General features: G+C 43.7%; 1 pseudogene; it reads right to left on the bottom strand.

The window, feature by feature from the left end:
* Positions 1 to 17374: 17374 nt before the first annotated feature.
* On the bottom strand, positions 17375 to 17492 carry LOC136637967 (5S ribosomal RNA; annotated as a pseudogene).
* Positions 17493 to 17805: the final 313 nt, after the last annotated feature.

Genomic DNA, 17805 nt, shown 5'->3' with positions numbered 1-17805 from the left:
AGTGGAACGTGAGTTTTGCCATTGTAAGAGCTCATAGGATTGGGCCAAAATGTACTGAGGGTGCAATCCTAACCAACGCCAAGGTAAGGGCAATGCAGTTCCAAGGTAAGGGAGCAAATATTCCCCTACCTCAAGGAGGCCTCCGTGACTGCCCCCCAACTGCAAGATGCAGCACATGCCCCATTGGCACAGCTATGTCAGTGTGGGGAAAGTTGGTTAGGATTTGGGCCTTAATGCTTTGCCCAAGAATTTAATGCAGCTTTGCTTACATTTTACTAATGTGGCCATAGCGACCAGGCATAATAACACTGAACATTATATTGTGGCTTTTCAACTTCCAGAAATTATTGGAACTGCAGGATAACAGTTGGCCAAGCAACATAGTATAAAAAAACAGAAAAGCCTATTACAAAGTGTCTTCCTTTGGCACCTAGAATCTATACTGCCTGGTCCAGTTGGCCAAATAACAATGAGACTGCAATGCAAGGATTCCTGGAAGATTGCAGAAAACAGGACGATGCCAAGGAACAACCGCTTTGAGGAAAGCATAAGTTCTCCTGGCACCTTCCACGAGCAGGAGTCTAGTCTGATGGCCAAATATAGCAACAGATTCAGACTTGGTCATGGCAGCCTCTGCGGATCTAAGGTGAATCCAATATAGTCTGCACCAGCCTAGAATCACACACCGCTTTCTAAGTGCTAAGCATGCCCCTGCTTCTTCAGATCTCCATATCATTGCCTCCTGGCTGGACCAGCATCCAGCATCGGTCCAGCCAGGAGCATCCAGCATCTGGCTGAGCCACTTTGGGCACCTATTCTGCACTGGATACAGCGCAAGATTCTTGGCTTGCCTGTTCCACCACAAGATAGGATTGTGCCATTAGTAGCAGAGATGTCCAATGATATTTCAGTGATTTATGGTATAAATTCTAAAAGGTGCTCCCCTTCTGGTAAAAAAATAATAATAAATAAAATAATTGACAATTTTCTGTTGCTACTCTGAAGAAATGAACAATGCATTAAACAACTTGCCAAAGTATGATTTTCTTTTCCTCCAGATAGTAAAGGGTGCATTTGGGCAGATGAGCACTTCAATGAGTATTTCCATTTCCATTGAGTGTTTCAAGGTTGCTAGTCTTCCTTCTGATGACTTTGCTAAAGGAATTTCAATGATTAGTTTGCTATGTTATGTAGATTATGTTATGCCAAAAATGCATTTTTGCTTCTTTCAGTATACAGGTAAAGCAGAGCATGAGCCAAATCCAGAGTGCTCTTTGAGCTGGCGTAAAGCATGTTCATGCCTCCTTAGTTGGGCCAGCATGCTGGCCCATGGAGACTGCATTCAGCCTCCGTGCTGCCCAGAGAAGGTAAGGTTGTGCCGGCTTAGGGCAGCTGAGGGAAGAATAGAGGTCTTTCAGCACGCAGAGAGGGTGTCTGGCGGGGGTGGAGGGGTGGGACTGGCCTCCAGCACGCGATTTTGAAAAATGCATAATCAGCTCAAAGGAACCTGCATCCTGCCTGTGACTCACAGTCCATTCCTATCCACCCTTTCTTGGGAGTAAGCCCCATTGACTCTAATGAGACTTACTTCTGAGTAGACATGCATAGGATTGGGCTGTAATAAACTTAAGATTTGTAACAATTCAAATTTATTTCTCCAACACTGGGAAATCTGCAAGATTATATGAAAGGACCTGCTGAATCAGCTCAAATACCCATCTATTCCAGCATTGTGGCCACCATTTGCCTCTGGGAAGTCCATCAAGAGGAAAGAAAGGCTCTTGGTGAAAAAAAGGCATGCTTCCCTCCCACTGCTTCTTCTCTCAACTGGTATTCAGAGGCACACCGCCACTGAACTTGGAGGTGCCATAGCCTGACCAGTAGCCTGTGATGTATTTATTATCATCATAAATTTCTCTAATCCAGTGGTTCTCAAACTTTTAGCACCAGGACCCACTTTTTAGAATGCAAATCTGTTGGGACACACCAGAAGTGATGTCATGACCGGAAGTGCCATCATCAAGCAGGAAGAGTTTTAACAATCCTAAGCTACAATCTACCCACACTTACCCAGATGTAAGTGCCATTTACTATCATGGTTAAAAGCATATACATAGTAGCCTGTTAAAAGTACAGATCAGTAACATTTCCCCAAATGCAGTCACATACCAGTGTAGCATCAAGTCTAACAAATTAAAAATGAAATATTGAAATGAATGGGGACCCACCTGAAATTGACTCGTGACCCACCTAGAGGGTCTTGACCCACAGTTTGAGAAACACTGGTATAAGCCCTTTCAAAGCCATCTAATTCTATGGATTTCATTGCATCAAGGGAGTTAAAAATGTGAGCCAGAGCAATTCTTAATTCCTAAGAATCTATGCAAGGGCTGGACTGCCACAATACACTGTAAGTAATGTCTAATTTCAGGTACCAGTTTTTATATTTGAATTGGAAAATGATGCTTCCATTAATGCTGGTTACATTCATGCTTCTTTTAAAAAATAAAATTGTGGCAATGGCTCGAAAGAAACTCTCCCAGGCTGCTTGATATCTCTTGCTGGAATTTAGGTTTTGCATTTTCCTTTCTGACTCACAGGCCATGCTGACTTTTAAGTGTTGCTGTTTTAAACAATAATTTGAGTCCTTTCCAGTCCCTTCTTGGTTCAGCTCCATGCAGCGTACTTCAAGCCATATGTTCGTCCTTGCACATGTTAGTGATCCAATGTTCTCTGGACCCGGCTGAAAAATGTATCACTGCATTGAAACCGTCAGAAGGTCGTCAAAAATAGAAACTTACATTCTAGAGGCACAACCCTCTTCTCAGGGTGGGTTCACACTTGTGTTCACGCCCTTGTTTTCTCATTGCTTCATTCCAGAATGCTTGGCTGACTCGGATATGAAAGTGGGATTTTGAGTGCACTGTTTTAAAATGTTTTAGGGCACGCTCCCATTTCAGCATTCTTTGCCTCACATGTCATATCTGTGCTATGTACACATGTAATACCGTTCTGTCATTCAGAAGTGGAGGTTCCTGCTGCACAGCAATAAATAAAATGATTGAGAGCATCTGTAAGGTGCAAAAGTACTTAGGCTGCAATTCTATACACACATTCCTGGGAGTAAGCCCCACTGAACACAATGAGACTTATTTCTGAATATAGGCACATAGGTTATTGCTGCTACAGGTGGAAAGAACTTCTCCCTGGAACTTTCAAGAATAACCATGGATAAAATGCTAGTTCCTCAGACACTCTAGTAACTGCATGAATTCCTCAGGCAAATAATATAACATCCAGCTGTGTTGTACATCAAGACAATGCAAATGTCCCTGTCAACATAGAGGAGACTTAGCACTCCACATAAGCATGGAATTCAGGGGGTGGGTTCTTTAGATGGATAACAGGAAATCCACCATGCATGTGATTCTCATTACAGGTGAACAGAAACAAACAGCACATTGGAGTGTACACAGATCTTATTGAAAAGCATTACACATGTTGGCTCATGAAAGCTTTAACTATAGCCTTCTGTCTGTGACATATGCTGCACACATGTGAATGCTGTTCTCATCAAGTGACTGCTACATGCATGTGCAAACACATACCAACAATAGCTCAGAAAATTTATGTGCTCTCAAGTTAAGCCTTTACACCTAACATGATTTGTCCCGCAAGTTCCCCACATGTTTACACAATTCTCTACCATTTTCCCACTGACAGTTTAATCCTAACCTATGCTGTTGCAGCCAGGCCACATGGCCTGTGCTGTATTCAGTGTAGGTTAGGAGGTGGCTGGAGGTCTCCTCGGGATAAGGGGATATTTTTCCCCTTACTTCAAGTAATACCCTAGCCAGCTCTATGGGGCTATTCAGATCTCTGCCAGCTGGTGAAAGTCCAAGCAGTCCAATGTAACTGTGGCTGGCCTGGGAGGAGGGTTAGGATCCTGCATTCCTTCCAAACCCGATCTGCCCCTGTTCCACCCTCCCATGCTCAGGAATGCCTTCTCCCCTCCTGTGAAACTCCTTCCCACCACCCTCTCCTAGTCGCTGCGCCACTCAGCACCTTACCTGCCTGCTCTGGCAGCCATTGGGCTAACTGAAGTGCTGGTAGGGCAGCGCAGACTGCTCTGCCTACTCACCAGGTGTCACAAAGTCCTTTCTGGCACTTTTACAATGCCTTCTGCTGGCGCAGGGACTGCTTCGCCAGTGGAGCTCAAAGAGAGCTTTTTCCCTGTGTACATACATACATATGTGCATACCTGCATATCTGTAGTTTTGAGTACAAGATGCAGTGTGTGACTAGTACACTGACTGACTGACTGACTGAATGAATAGCAATATACATTTGCATCTTCATTAGATGGGAAGGTATCTCCTACCCAGCTGTGTGAATGAAAACTACACTGGATATTTTGCAACCAGACGTTCATCACAGTGCAAGTGGTATCTGCATCAGATCTAATCATGCACTTTCTGACATGCAAGGAAATTACTCATGGAAAGTACTTTTTGACTACAGATCTCCATTGCTGGAAGGATATGGGTGAAAATATTTTACTTGTGCTTGTAAAAAGTAGTATATGTGTGCAGCATTAAAGATAATGTAATAATAATTACATTACAGTATTACAGATAATGCAGTAATAATTAATAAGTATTTGTATAGTGTTTTTGAGTGTTTGTATGTATACAAATGTATATGCCATAAAGCTACATGTTCTAGGGAGGCAAGAATGTGAAGCCAAGAACTGCTTCACACCCACTATGTAGATACAAGTGTATTTGCTGTTGCACTGTTTCTGAAACAGCTCTAATTTTATCATGCATGTGCAATTAAAAATAGCTACTATGCCTTTAGGCCACCTAATTACATTTTAGCTGCATTTTCCAAATTTAAATGGAAAGTCAGATGAGCAGCATTTTGGTGACAGAGGGGGAAAAAAAATCAGGTTTGGATGTACAGAGTCATACAATTAAAACAAATTAAATAGAGGAACTCAGTTGAACCAACTTCTTTTGTGCAAGTCAGTTATTTATTAGTTTTAAGGCTCTTAAATTGGCAGTATGATTGTCTATTGGGAGCTGCTTGATATCTATTGGGAGCTACAGATACTTGGTTGCTTGTGAAGAATCAGCCCTTCTTAAAATTAGTGTCTAAATAATCCTAAACACATGTATTTGGAAGAAAGTCCCCCTGACTTTAGCAGAACTTACTACCAAGTAAGTATGGTTTGGATCTTAGCCAATGCATTCAATTTTAGCATTTGTTTCTCTAGCTAGATGAGGAAAGATGGGGTGCGGTGACAAAGAAACAAAATGCCGCAGTATCACCTCATCTGGATACTTCTTAGAACCTGAATGTTTGGATTTGATAGTAAATGCTACTGGCATAAGCATATCTATGTCATAAATCAAATTTTCTAGTCTCTCTTTATCACAGGTTCAGAGGTTGCTAAGGCTTATATCTGGTTCCCTGAACCCCAAATTCCTTAGTAACAGGACAAGGCACATCTTGCCTCGCACCCAGTACAAATGTTCAATTTTCTCAGTGGATGGACTGGCCCTCCCTTCAAGCCTACCAGTTTTAGCCAAATCACTCCTACTCCTTCATTGGGGGTACAAGTTGCACATTCACAAAATAGGAGGCTAATCCCATAGAACAAATAAACATATTGGGGGCTTAGTACTGCCATTGTAAAAACAAACAAACAAAACACCATTGTCAAAATGTCACCTGGACACTAGATTACCTTTTAGTAACAGAGACTGCTCACAGAATTAGCTTAAAGAGATACATCTGGGCTGTTGACATGTTATGCTGTGCTCAGAGGAATAGCTGACTGTATCTAATTTCATTCACAGTTCCATATGAATGACTTGCACTTAAATTCACTTTTACTGATCAACAACCCGCAGACATTGTACACAGACTGTGCCTGCATTCAATGGAAGATGTGAATCACTGTAACCAGGTACAGACTAGCAGTAATTGTATCTGAGTACACGATGTACCCATGTACATTTAAATATGTGAACAGCCATATTGGGTTGCTAGGTCTCAGGGTTTGACCAACCTGTTAAGAGCTTTAGCCACATCCTCAGAATCTCCAATTAAAGACCTCACAGTGCAATTGTAACTTGCACTGGAATGGGAAGGCTGACATGCCTGCCCCATATCTAACGCAAGTTTTGGACTCCAAGTGACTCGGCCTGGGGCAAGGGAAATTGCTTCCCCTTACCCCAGGGAGAACCACTGCAGCCCTGATAGGTCTACTCAAATATGCGCCACCTAAAGAGGTGGTACAGATCTGAGCAGCCCGGAGTTGCCTGGGCTGCCTTGGAATGGGGTCAGGAACTGCCGGCATAACCCGGCATAACTGCCGGGTAACAGCCCCATCTCCCACATCCCTGTTGCCTGCCCATGGGCCCTCCTTCCCCCCTGCCCCGAAACACCTCCTTCCTGCCCTCCCCACACACACCCGGACCGCTGTGTTGGCCTGGAAAGGCTGGGGCATACCCTGCCAGTACAGAGAGGCCAGATTTGGCCTCCAGAGGTTGGTGCTTCTCTCGGCCCCCCCCCCCAACCTCAGGGTCTGAGTTGCTGGCATCCACAAATACAATGTTCATGTTTCAGTAGTAGCCATGAAAAATAAAATGGAATGCCTAATGGGTACAGTCTTGGAAATTATGTTACGTCTAAGTACTCTACACTAGATCTCTTTGGTTCAAACAGTATTTGTTACCATGACAATGTGTGCAAACTGGCATTAAAAGGAATTGTACTGACTGTTCCGTACTACAGAATGAAACATCCTGACGTGATTAGCTTCCATCATTGTGTGGCCCTTAAGGAATTGATGAAGTTTCTAAGCGATTGAAACCCAACAATGAAGAACATTCTATTTGTATGGTCCTTCATACATTCATATCTTGGCATTAGATTATGCTAATACAGGGTGCTATCCTAACCCACTTTCCAGCACCCACAGAAGGGCAATGCAATTCTGAGGTAAGGGAACAAACATTCCTCCACTTTGAGGAGACCTCCATGAGTGCCACCCAAATGCAGGATGTGGCACACATCTAATTGGCACCGCTATGCCAGTGCTGGAAAGTTGGTTAGGATTTGGGCCACACAGTATTTTTGATTGACAGTCAGACTTATACGAGTTCTATCCATCTTTGAACCCTTTCCTAATAAGCCACAATAAATAACATTTGCGGAACCAACAACACTGTTACACTCTCAAAGTTGCAATGTTAAGTATAGATGAATGTGATAAATAAAGGTCCTATCTGGGCAGATTTGGTTGCCATTTTCTTGGAAGGAGTTAAATATTGCACAATGAGAACCATTAGCGATGCAGTAGCTCATTATCTTTTTTAGAGCAATGGCCAATCCAGAGAATCATACTTTAAAAAAATATCATGAACATGACTTTAACCATTCAAGTTTGTTTTCCCAAATACATGGCATGATTAAAATAGGCATTATTATGCTCATATTGATGCATTATGTTTTAAAAACATTGTTTAATGAATCCAAAAATATCACCCTGTCAGACACAGGGTGACACAGATGGAAACATTCCCTACCCCCTCCAGCCACACTTTCAGAATTTGCCCTTTTGCAAGGAAGCTGTTGATTCAGTGTCTCCTTCGGCAGACATTATTCACTGACACAACACAGCTGTAATTCAGATTCCAGTATGGTTAACCTTTTATTGGAATCTTTTTTTTCCCCTCAAAATGCACAAGCAAACATTTCATACAGTGCACTTTCTGAAGGGTTTCGCTTATACACTTTCTTTTCTGATAACAAATCAATTGCTTTTTTCAAGTTGCATCATAAGCTGCTTATAAAATTTTAATTTAGAAAGCAATTTATCATCAGATATAAATGCGGGATCGTTTCTTCACTGGGGTCAGGGGCATACTTAATTGGTTTGGGGGAGGAAAAAAGCTCCTTTTATAAGCCAATTCCCTGCCCTTCCCCTACCACTCTCAAGTACATGGCTGATAAAGGGATGGATTGTGCTGCTTTGGTCAATAAGGGAAAAGTCTGAAGATTTGCTCAAGACAGTCTAGTTTTATACTGTAGTTATCTGAGACAATTGTATTTTCCTGAGTACAGTCAAACCCCAGTATCCATGGATCTGGCACCCACGTATTTGACTTACCGCGGATGCTAGCAGATACCAAGCTACAAGTTTAAATGCCTTTAAAGCAAAAACAGTGTGAAAATCAGGACTCCTAACATTGCAAGGCAAAGCTATGCCATTTCCAAGTCTCTGGTGCTATTTTTAGGGCTGAAAGACCCACTTTTGGGTCATGCTGCGGTTCCTTGCTCCTCCTAGGTTTGCCCCAGAATGCATTGTGAATGTGTGCACCATTTGCCTCCGAATGGCCTGAAATGGGCCTCCCAGAAGCAGTTGGTGGTGACATCATCACATCACTGCCAACCATTTCCAGGTGCTGCACTTTGCATATGGCAGCATCCTCGATGAGATTGCCACGGCTGCCATCGCTGTGGCTTCTTGTGAGTGGTGGGGCTGCGGGGGTGGGGGCCCTGCGCAAGTGCACTGCATCCAGCCTTGTTGGAGTGCTTATGTGCCAGAGCTTCCCAGTAGCCTCATGGTACTGTTTATTGTCTTGCAGAAGCTCACTGTCCTTAGCTTGTTTTAACTCCATGGGGGTTGCCACCTCTTTAGCTTCTTTCGCTAAGACAAGTTCAAGAAGAGAAAGAAGGCAGGGAGGCTGGTGCCAGAAGAGATAGGGTCCAGCATGACAGGACCACTGGATTCATACCTGTAGCCTCCCTGCCCCCATTACGCCCCCTTTCCACCCAGTTTTGCCCCTCCCTGCCCTGTTCCACCTTCCCCACCCCTTCCCGTCTCTCCTGCTTGCTTGCCTGCACTGGTGGGCTTTGGGAGAGCCGACGACGTGCATGGGAAGAGAAATGTTATTGGCCTTCTGCTGCCTTAAAAATAGTTAACACTGGGTAGAGATGCCATTCGTGCCTTTGTCGAACTGCTGTTTTATTTAAATTCTGCTTTCGATCGAAGAAAGTGTAAAAAGCGGCAGAACATGAACTGATCAGGGCTGTCAAGGTCTAGCAGCCAATTTTCAGTCATGTTTTCCTGCCCCACAGACTGTGTGTTTAACGTGCACAAACCAGAGACTTTTCAGATGGGAGGCTTGAAAATTCTCTCATGTTACTGTTATGTCTGAACAAGCTGACATTCTGCAGGCTACAAGAGCCTGTCCTCAGTTCACTTTTCAGCTGCTGTCAAGGAGTGTGAAATCAGCGCATAAGGCTGGATTTATTTCAGCTCTGGGGAACACAAAGGAGCCAAATGGGGATGTTGTGTATGCATCGCACAGGACCTTAAACAGGGAAAACTGTACCTGAAATCTGATGCTCTATCAAAATCTAAATAATAATTGAACAAAGATGCTGGCGTTTCCTTCTCTTTCTTTTTGGCTAAAAGTTCCTTCAGTGAACTATGGATAGATTCTGCTTCCCATTAAGACCTGTGCATATTAAGGTGGTGATTCACATCCAAATGTAATGTAAAAAATTGAATTAATTGAAAGGTACCTTTGAAATTTCATCTTCTGATTGAACTATCTATTTGTACCTAGTGAATTTTTTTCTACTTTGCTTTTTCTACTTTGTATCCCTGCCCCCGCCAACCCTCCCCCACCCTGCTTTGCCCCTCCCTGCCCCTGTTCTGCTTTCCTGCCACTCCTCCCACCTCTGTCGTTTTCTTACCTGCTCCAGTGATTGGTTGGAGAAGTGCTGGAGTGGGTGGGAAGGTGCAGGCCTTCCCACCAGCAATGCCAGCAGTCTATCAAGTGATGCGCTATCACAGCACCTTTTTTCAAGAGGCACACCACCATTGAGTGGCACACATAGCATAGGGCTCTAATTGTCCCTGCCAGTTGTGACATGGTAACAAACTCAGGAAAATGTGGGTGAAACAGTTTCCATCACTCTTTGGTGGCAGGCTGTAGTACAAGTCAGATCATTCTTACAACTGGATCCATACAGAATTGCTCAGGGGACATAGTCATTTGTTGTTATACAATTAATAGAATGTACAGGTGGCACCTCCACTGATTTGTATCCACTTTTTTTTTACTTAAATGGCTTGTAACAAGGAAAAAAAAACACCAAAATCCCATTTCCTACCTTCCCAGTGTTAAATAATTATAATTTCATTCCATTAGATTCCATTATTCACCTCAACTAGTTGTTGGCAACCTTCAGTCTCGAAAGACTATGGTATCACACTCTGAAAGGTGGTTCTGGAACAGCGTCTAGTGTGGCTGAAAAGGCCAATTCGGGAGTGACAATCCCTACCACACTGGGAGCAAGTGCAGTCTGTCCCTGGTCTGTCTCCCTGACCATGTGCCTTCCTTCTTTGCCTCTTAGACTCAGACTGTTGGCCAAGTGTCTCTTCAAACTGGGAAAGGCCATGCTGCACAGCCTGCCTCCAAGCGGGCCGCTCAGAGGCCAGGATTTCCCACTTGTTGAGGTCCACTCCTAAGGCCTTCAGATCCCTCTTGCAGATGTCCTTGTATCGCAGCTGTGATCTACCTGTAGGGCACTTTCCTTGCACAAGTTCTCCATAGAGGAGATCCTTTGGGATCCGGCCATCATCCATTCTCACGACATGACCGAGCCAACGCAGGCGTCTCTGTTTCAGCAGTGCATACATGCTAGGGATTCCAGCACGTCCCAGGACTGTGTTGTTAGGAACTTTGTCCTGCCAGGTGATGCCGAGAATGCGTCGGAGGCAGCACATGTGGAAAGCGTTCAGTTTCCTCTCCTGTTGTGAGTGAAGAGTCCATGACTCGCTGCAGTACAGAAGTGTACTCAGGACGCAAGCTCTGTAGACCTGGATCTTGGTATGTTCCATCAGCTTCTTGTTGGACCAGACTCTCTTTGTGACTCTTTGTGACAGACTCTCTGTGAGTCTGAGTCAGCCTCAACTAGTGGCTGAATGCATTATGGTGTCTATATCCATGTACAGTGGGGCAACAATAGAAACCTGGAAGTGGGTCTTTAGAGCTATTTTCCCACTAATTTAGTATCCACTGTTTTGTTTTTTTTAAATCCGGAACCCCAGTGGATAATGAGGCATGACCTGTATAATGACATTCTGTGTCTCACATCTAATCTACAGTACAAATCACAAGAGCTGTATTGGGAGGAGGGGGACTAGTTGATCCAAATAATTTGGTGATGCAGTCTACTGTTGGAACAAATCAGTAAGGAACCACTGTGAGTCCATCAAGGTAATTTGCCAAGAGGCTCCTGCCACGTCCTGCCCAGTGTAAGAGAAACATTTCACCTGCCTCTTTGGTGGTGACCCATGCCCTCTGAAGGGAGGAATTCCAGATGGACTGAGAAATGCTAGTTGCAGCCCAAAGCATGCAGTAGGGCAAATATCATCTTTCGTCATATGAAGCAGAATCACTCTCTAGGAATGGAACCAGAACTAAGTGGACACCACCCTTCATTATATTATCCACAGCCCAATCCTATCCATACTTTCCTGGGAGTAAGCCCCATTGACTCTAATGGGACTTACTTCTGAGTAGACATGCTTAGGATTGGGCTCTCAATCAATACAAAGATTTAATACTAATACAGTACTATCTGAGTACAGCTAGCAGTTTCACTGAGAACAGATGTTACAAATCAGGAATATGGCAATATACTTCCAAATATTTAAAAAAAATCCAAAGAATTTGTGATCACCCACAGCAGAGGCACTTGTCTCAGGCATGAAATGTCAATGGCATATAGCAAGTTAGCAGATTCTTGGATCCAGAGAGGATTTATGGCAGAAAGTGTCAGTAGATAATAATGGAGCACTGGTCCAGAAAGTGACAGTGCTATTGAGCACATGTAACAAGTTATGAATGTCGGTACAGATTACGAACTCATGCCCATCATAATAATATATAACCGCTCTAGAAGAGATTTCCCCTGCACATTTTAGGGAACATGACAAATGGTTGTGATATCAGTCAGCTGGAATCAGACCCCAATGTCTGTACCTAAGGGAAAAGCTTTAAAGTAAAACCAAAGTGTTTCTGTGCAACATGCTAATAAATGAAATGATTAATAGTGTTCAATCAAAGCAACACAGGCTGCAACAGAAGCATATGGGTGTTTTGGAAGGTACCATCCATTCTTGACCTACAGGTTGGGCAGCCATTTTGGCCTTCCTTTTGACATCCCTCATGTGTCTGTAGAGCAGCTATTTTCAACCAGTGTGCCATGGCACATTAGTGTGCCACGAGTGGCCCGTAGTTGTGCCGCGGGTGTTTGGGGGTGGTCATTTGTTAGCAGGGCTGTTGGGGGATGTGAGCCCCCCATCAGCAGAGTGGTGTGCCTTGTCAATTCTCAAAAAAAACTGATGGTGTGCCTTGACAATTTTAGCACTTTCTCAGTGTGCCATCAGATGAAAAAGGTTGAAAATCACTGCTTCAGAGGCTGCTGTCATAGGAATGGTGCAAAGAATGCAAGTGGGTGGATTAGGAGGCCTAATCAGTGGAGGTTGTTCCTTTGGCACTTTCTAATTTTCCAGTATAGAAGTTATTATTATTATTATTATTTATATACCGCTTTTCAACAAAAAGTTCACAAAGCAGTTTACAGAGAAAAATTGAATAACTAATGACTCCCTGTCCCAATAGGGCTCACAATCTAAAAAGATGTAAAAGAACACCAGCAGGCAGCCACTAGAAAAGACACTACTGGGGTGAGAAGGGCCAGTTACTCTCCCCTTGCTAAATAAAAGAGGAGCACCCACTTGAAAAAGTACCTCTTACCCAGTTAGTAGGGGTGAAATATGGGCAATTGTGGAGATTCATTAAAAGTATCCATCTGAAAAAATATATTTTATTTATTATTATTATTATTATTATTATTATTATTATTATTATTATTATTATTATTATTATTATTATTATTATTAACAGTATTTATATACCGCTTTTCAACTAAAAGTTCACAAAGCGGTTTACAGAGAAAAATCAAATAACTAATGGCTCCCTGTCCCAAAAGGGCTCACAATCTAAAAAGATGCAAAAAGAACACCAGCAGACAGCCACTAGAACAGACAGTGCTGGGGTGAGGTGGGCCAGTTACTCTCCCCCTGCTAAAAAGAGGAGCACCCACTTGAAAAAGTGCCTCTTACCCAATTAGCAGGGATAACAATACTTTACTTGTTACAAACGATGTGATTTTATGTTGGAATGGTGTTTGGGAACAGAAAAATCCTCTATAGATTAAGAGAAAAGTTGTTCTCTCTCAGTATCTTTGCACTGTTTATCTTTTCTCAGGCTTCATTTACAAACACAGCATTGCAATGAAGTAAAAAGTTCCGAAATTGAAACATGTTTATGTGGCCACCCACAATCTCACTCCAAGGATTTCCTTAAAGAACCCATGGGAGAATTTCCCTACGAGCATCAATCTGTGTATGATGAAAGTACTATCAGATAACTCTTTCAACCAGAAAATTCCAAGACTTTCCATGCTGTTTGCCACACCCCTTTCATTGTCTTACTGTGTTTAAAGAAAAGTAGGTGTGGAGTAGAATTGCTTTTTCATACTAGAACAACTAGAATCAAAACTATTATATAGGAGATATTGATTTCTGCTGAGCTAAACTGACTTAACTCAATGGAGGGGCCAGAAGGAACATAAGAACAGCCCCACTGGATCAGGCCATAGGCCCATCTAGTCCAGCTTCCTGTATCTCACAGCGGCCCACCAAATGCCCCAGGGAGCACACCAGATAACAAGAGACCTGCATCCTGGTGCCCTCCCTTGCATCTGACATAGCCCATTTCTAAAATCTGTCCCCTTGTCCTGTCCCCTTGAACCTGTCCCCTTCACCTTTTGCAATGAGCCCCCCAACTACTCTCTTGGGAAGGCTTTTTAGAATTTAGCAAAAAGTGAGCAGGGATCAAGAGGGTTGAGTGTGAGTTTCACTGATGGCCCCCCTACACCCCCCATAATTCACCAGTACATAATTAAAGTACTGATAAACTGCTCAATCAACATGTATCAGTTGATTGTGATTTTTTTTTTTTAATGTTGATGATGGTTGGTTGGCAACCTTCAGTCTTGAAAGACTATGGTATAAGCCTACAGCACCCGGTATTCTCAGGCGCTCTCCCATCCAAGTACTAACCAGGCCTGACCCTGCTTAGCTTCTGAGATCAGATGATACTGGCACAAAAAGGATTCTCTTTTTTTCTGCTATTAATGAAATGTATTCATTTTCTCTCATTTGAAAGTTAGTGTTAAATGATAGCTGTTTGCTCCTTAAGGTAATTATAGCTATGATGCTGCACAGTTTGTTTATCCTCTGCAATGTTATTAGCATATTTCCTATGATTGGTCATAGAAAATAACCATCCCTATCTAATTATCACCAAATGTGGTTGTTGCAAGATGACTTCATGCAAGAGATTTATTCAGTAGAACTGACACCAGGAACATTGCAGAGAGCATTTCAAAAGAGTGGGGAAGCAGCTAGAAGAGTTTCTAGTTTGGGGAATGTTTTCCAAAATCCATATAGAAAAGTAGTGCAGGAGTAGAGGGGTGTGTGCCTATCATGTCCCATTTAGCATGCTCATGAGGGTCAGCGATTTCAAGATGATCCTGGCCCTCTTGACATGGCTTGTGTGATTGCCCTGTAGATGGCAATCACCAGGCTGGCAATGACTAGAAAAGATCTAGAGAGATATAAAGCACTAGGGGCATAAGGTTTGGAGATGGGACTGCAAGTGGTTCCCTCACAAATGCTCCACTTATTGACACAATCTTGTCAGCTGTGGCTTAAGGGAATGTCCCTCCCTGCCTCCAAGGTTAACAGCCCAATCCTAAGTAAACCCCCCATCAATGCAGAGCAAATGCTGCATATGGGGGGGGGGGAGAGGTCCAACAGTCTCCTCAACATAAAGGAACTTTTGTTCCCTTACCTTGGGACCTTATTTGCGCCATCCAAATGAATCAGATCTGCATCAGCCACTTTGCTAGCGGAAAACTGAGGAAACAGCAGAAGGAATGAGGTTAGGATCCTGGCACGTGCTGGTCCCACCAGGATTCAACTATCTGTCTCCCGTTCCACCTCTCATCTGGTCCCTCCTTCCCCATTCCTCTTCTTCTTTGATTAAACTTCCCTCTCCAATAGGATTTACATTTGGAAGATATCTCACTCAGTGGGGAACAGGAATCCATTCTGTTGATATTGCATGATCATATGAAAGCCTGATAAAAGAGCAACGGATTAACTCTCCAGCAAAGGAAAACATCTGCACTGAAAATTGCATGTCTAATCAAACCAAGACGCAGCTTATTTAGTTAATCTTCCACTCACTATTACTTTCCCCTATACTTTTGTCTGCTGTAGTTCTTGTCCTAAGAGATGTTCAGGAGTGCTCTTTTGTACTTTACTATGTGCCTTTGTTCCATCATTGTACAATCAAATTGTGCAGCATACAAATGTTTAAAAAACATTCATGTTTGCGTCACTGACCTTTCCAACTCTACATCCAGATTTTACATTTGCTCTGTCAAACAGATCTCTCTCTCTCTCTCTCTCTCTCTCTCTCTCTCTCTCTCTCTCTCTCTCTCTCTCTCTGCTTGGGTTAAGTTTTCTGTGCCAGGTCTGATGCTAGAGGGACGTTTTATGCCTCTTATTAGCAAGGTCATAACAAAAGCAGTTCCTTTACAATGGCTATAAAACCAGCAGCCAACCAGTAAAAAGACTGAAAGGCAGAAAAGGGGTAAACGACAGAAGGCTGTACACAGAGGAGGGAGGTGTGTGTAACCACAAAGCATTTCCTTTCCCCCTCTCAAGCTGGCTGTGCAGAGAGCTGATTGTGGCAATCATGACAGCACTTCCCCTGCCTAGAGCACACTTCCTGTAGCTCTTTAAGGCAATGTATTTGAGGGCCCAATCCTATCCCACTTTCCATCTCCAGTGCAGCCACAATGCAGCCCCAAGGAAAGAGAACAAATGTTCCCATACCTGGAGGAGGCCTTTGTGACTGCCTCCCCACCACAGGATGCAGTGCACGCCCCTTTGACACAGCTGCACTGGTACTGGGAAATTGGATAGGATTGGTCCCTAAGTGGGAAAGGTCTATGGATTATGTTGGAAAAGTCTTGCTGCCTAGAATTTTGACATGCCATTGACAATGTTACACACTCTCACTTCTCCATGCAATGATGGATTCCAGGGGTTGTGCTATTTGGATTCTGGCTTCCTATGGAAAGAGGTCACTATACACTATAAGCTCTTGTAATATACAGACAAGCTGAGCATCAGGTGAAGGAAGCAGTACAAACAGTCCTATCACGTCAGACTCCCAGAGAAGAGCCCCTGCAATCCAAGACAATGTTTAGTTCTTTATTTCACAGCTCTACGTTCTGCCTATGTCTTCAGAAGCTACAGACTTCAGTCTGTCTTTTTACTCACCCCCAGCCCCACCGCTAAGCCTAGAAGCTTGGAGAGAAGCTTTCACATTTTAGAATATTCAGGGAGATATCCAGCGATGTGCTCAAGTCACTAAGCTAGAGTTGCAAGTCGAATCATGAGTAACAAACTACTTGACTCATGAGTCATAGTGCATGGCCATCACAACTTGACTTAAGAAAAATTTCAAGTCTTTTGAGTCATGAGTCTGAGTCATTTTGAGGCACACATCTCCTCTCCCCAACCCCCCAGCCCCCACCTCCTGGAATGAACTTACCCTTCCACCATGTCTGCTGCTGTCCTTCAGAATGCCTGCTTCTGGATCACTCATGAGGTCTTGTGGCGCAACATGGAAGCAGGAAAAAGGTAAGCAAGAACACACATACACTCACACTAAAATGATAGGGACTCAAGTAATTTTTGAGTCCATAGTCACTTTTTGAGTTGCTGACCACAGTTGTGAGTCAAGTGTGAGTCAGGCATAGCCACGACTCAAGTAGACTTGAGTGCTCAGGGGCAGTGACTTGACTGTTACTCAAGGCAGGTCACCATGAGTGGAGTGCCCATCCCTGGAGATCTTTGCAAACCACTCAACCATCAGCAGCACCTTCTGGCCTATTAACAATCTCCTAATCACAAAGAGGGCAAGCGAGCCATTTTAACCATATGTTTGTTGAGGATCCATGTCAATACTAGTATCATTCCATGAGAATTCACTCTCCCTTGAGAAAACATGTTTATTGGCTCTGCTAAAATGGCTCCTCAATTTTCTTGGAGCAGAAAGGCATAGAAAAGGTAATAGGGACAAGGATGACCTGCTTACTTAGTTGGCAACCTTCAGTCTCGAAAGACTATGGTATAAGCCTACAGCACCCGGTATTCCCAAGCGGTCTCCCATCCAAGTACTAACCCAGGCCTGACCCTGCTTAGCTTCTGAGATCAGACAAGATCAGGCATGTGCAGGGTGACAGTTGCTGACCTGCTCACAAGACAGGGTGAAGCAGCAGCCTCAGGTGTGCTGGTGGGAGATGCTTTACACAGCTCCCATACCTGCTGATTACAACCCACTCAACTCAGCTGATAATCCTTTCTCTAGCTGAGCTGCTTGCTCTCTTGCAGTGGCTTACCAAGGATAGGGTGGGGGGGCAGTTGGCTCTTGGTGTAAAATGTGCCTGGGGTGTTGAATAGGCTACTGAACAGCCAATGGACCAGCTACTCCAGGAATCTCAAGATGGAGGCCAGGACTACCCTTCACTCCGAGGGGCAAGTAGCCCTGGCCTCCATTGGGGGAT

The sequence above is a fragment of the Tiliqua scincoides genome, chromosome 1 (genome assembly GCF_035046505.1).
Source record: "Tiliqua scincoides isolate rTilSci1 chromosome 1, rTilSci1.hap2, whole genome shotgun sequence".
Taxonomy (NCBI): domain Eukaryota; kingdom Metazoa; phylum Chordata; class Lepidosauria; order Squamata; family Scincidae; genus Tiliqua; species Tiliqua scincoides.
The sequence above is the reverse complement of the archived record's forward strand: the minus strand, read 5'-3'. Positions and strand labels throughout refer to the sequence as shown.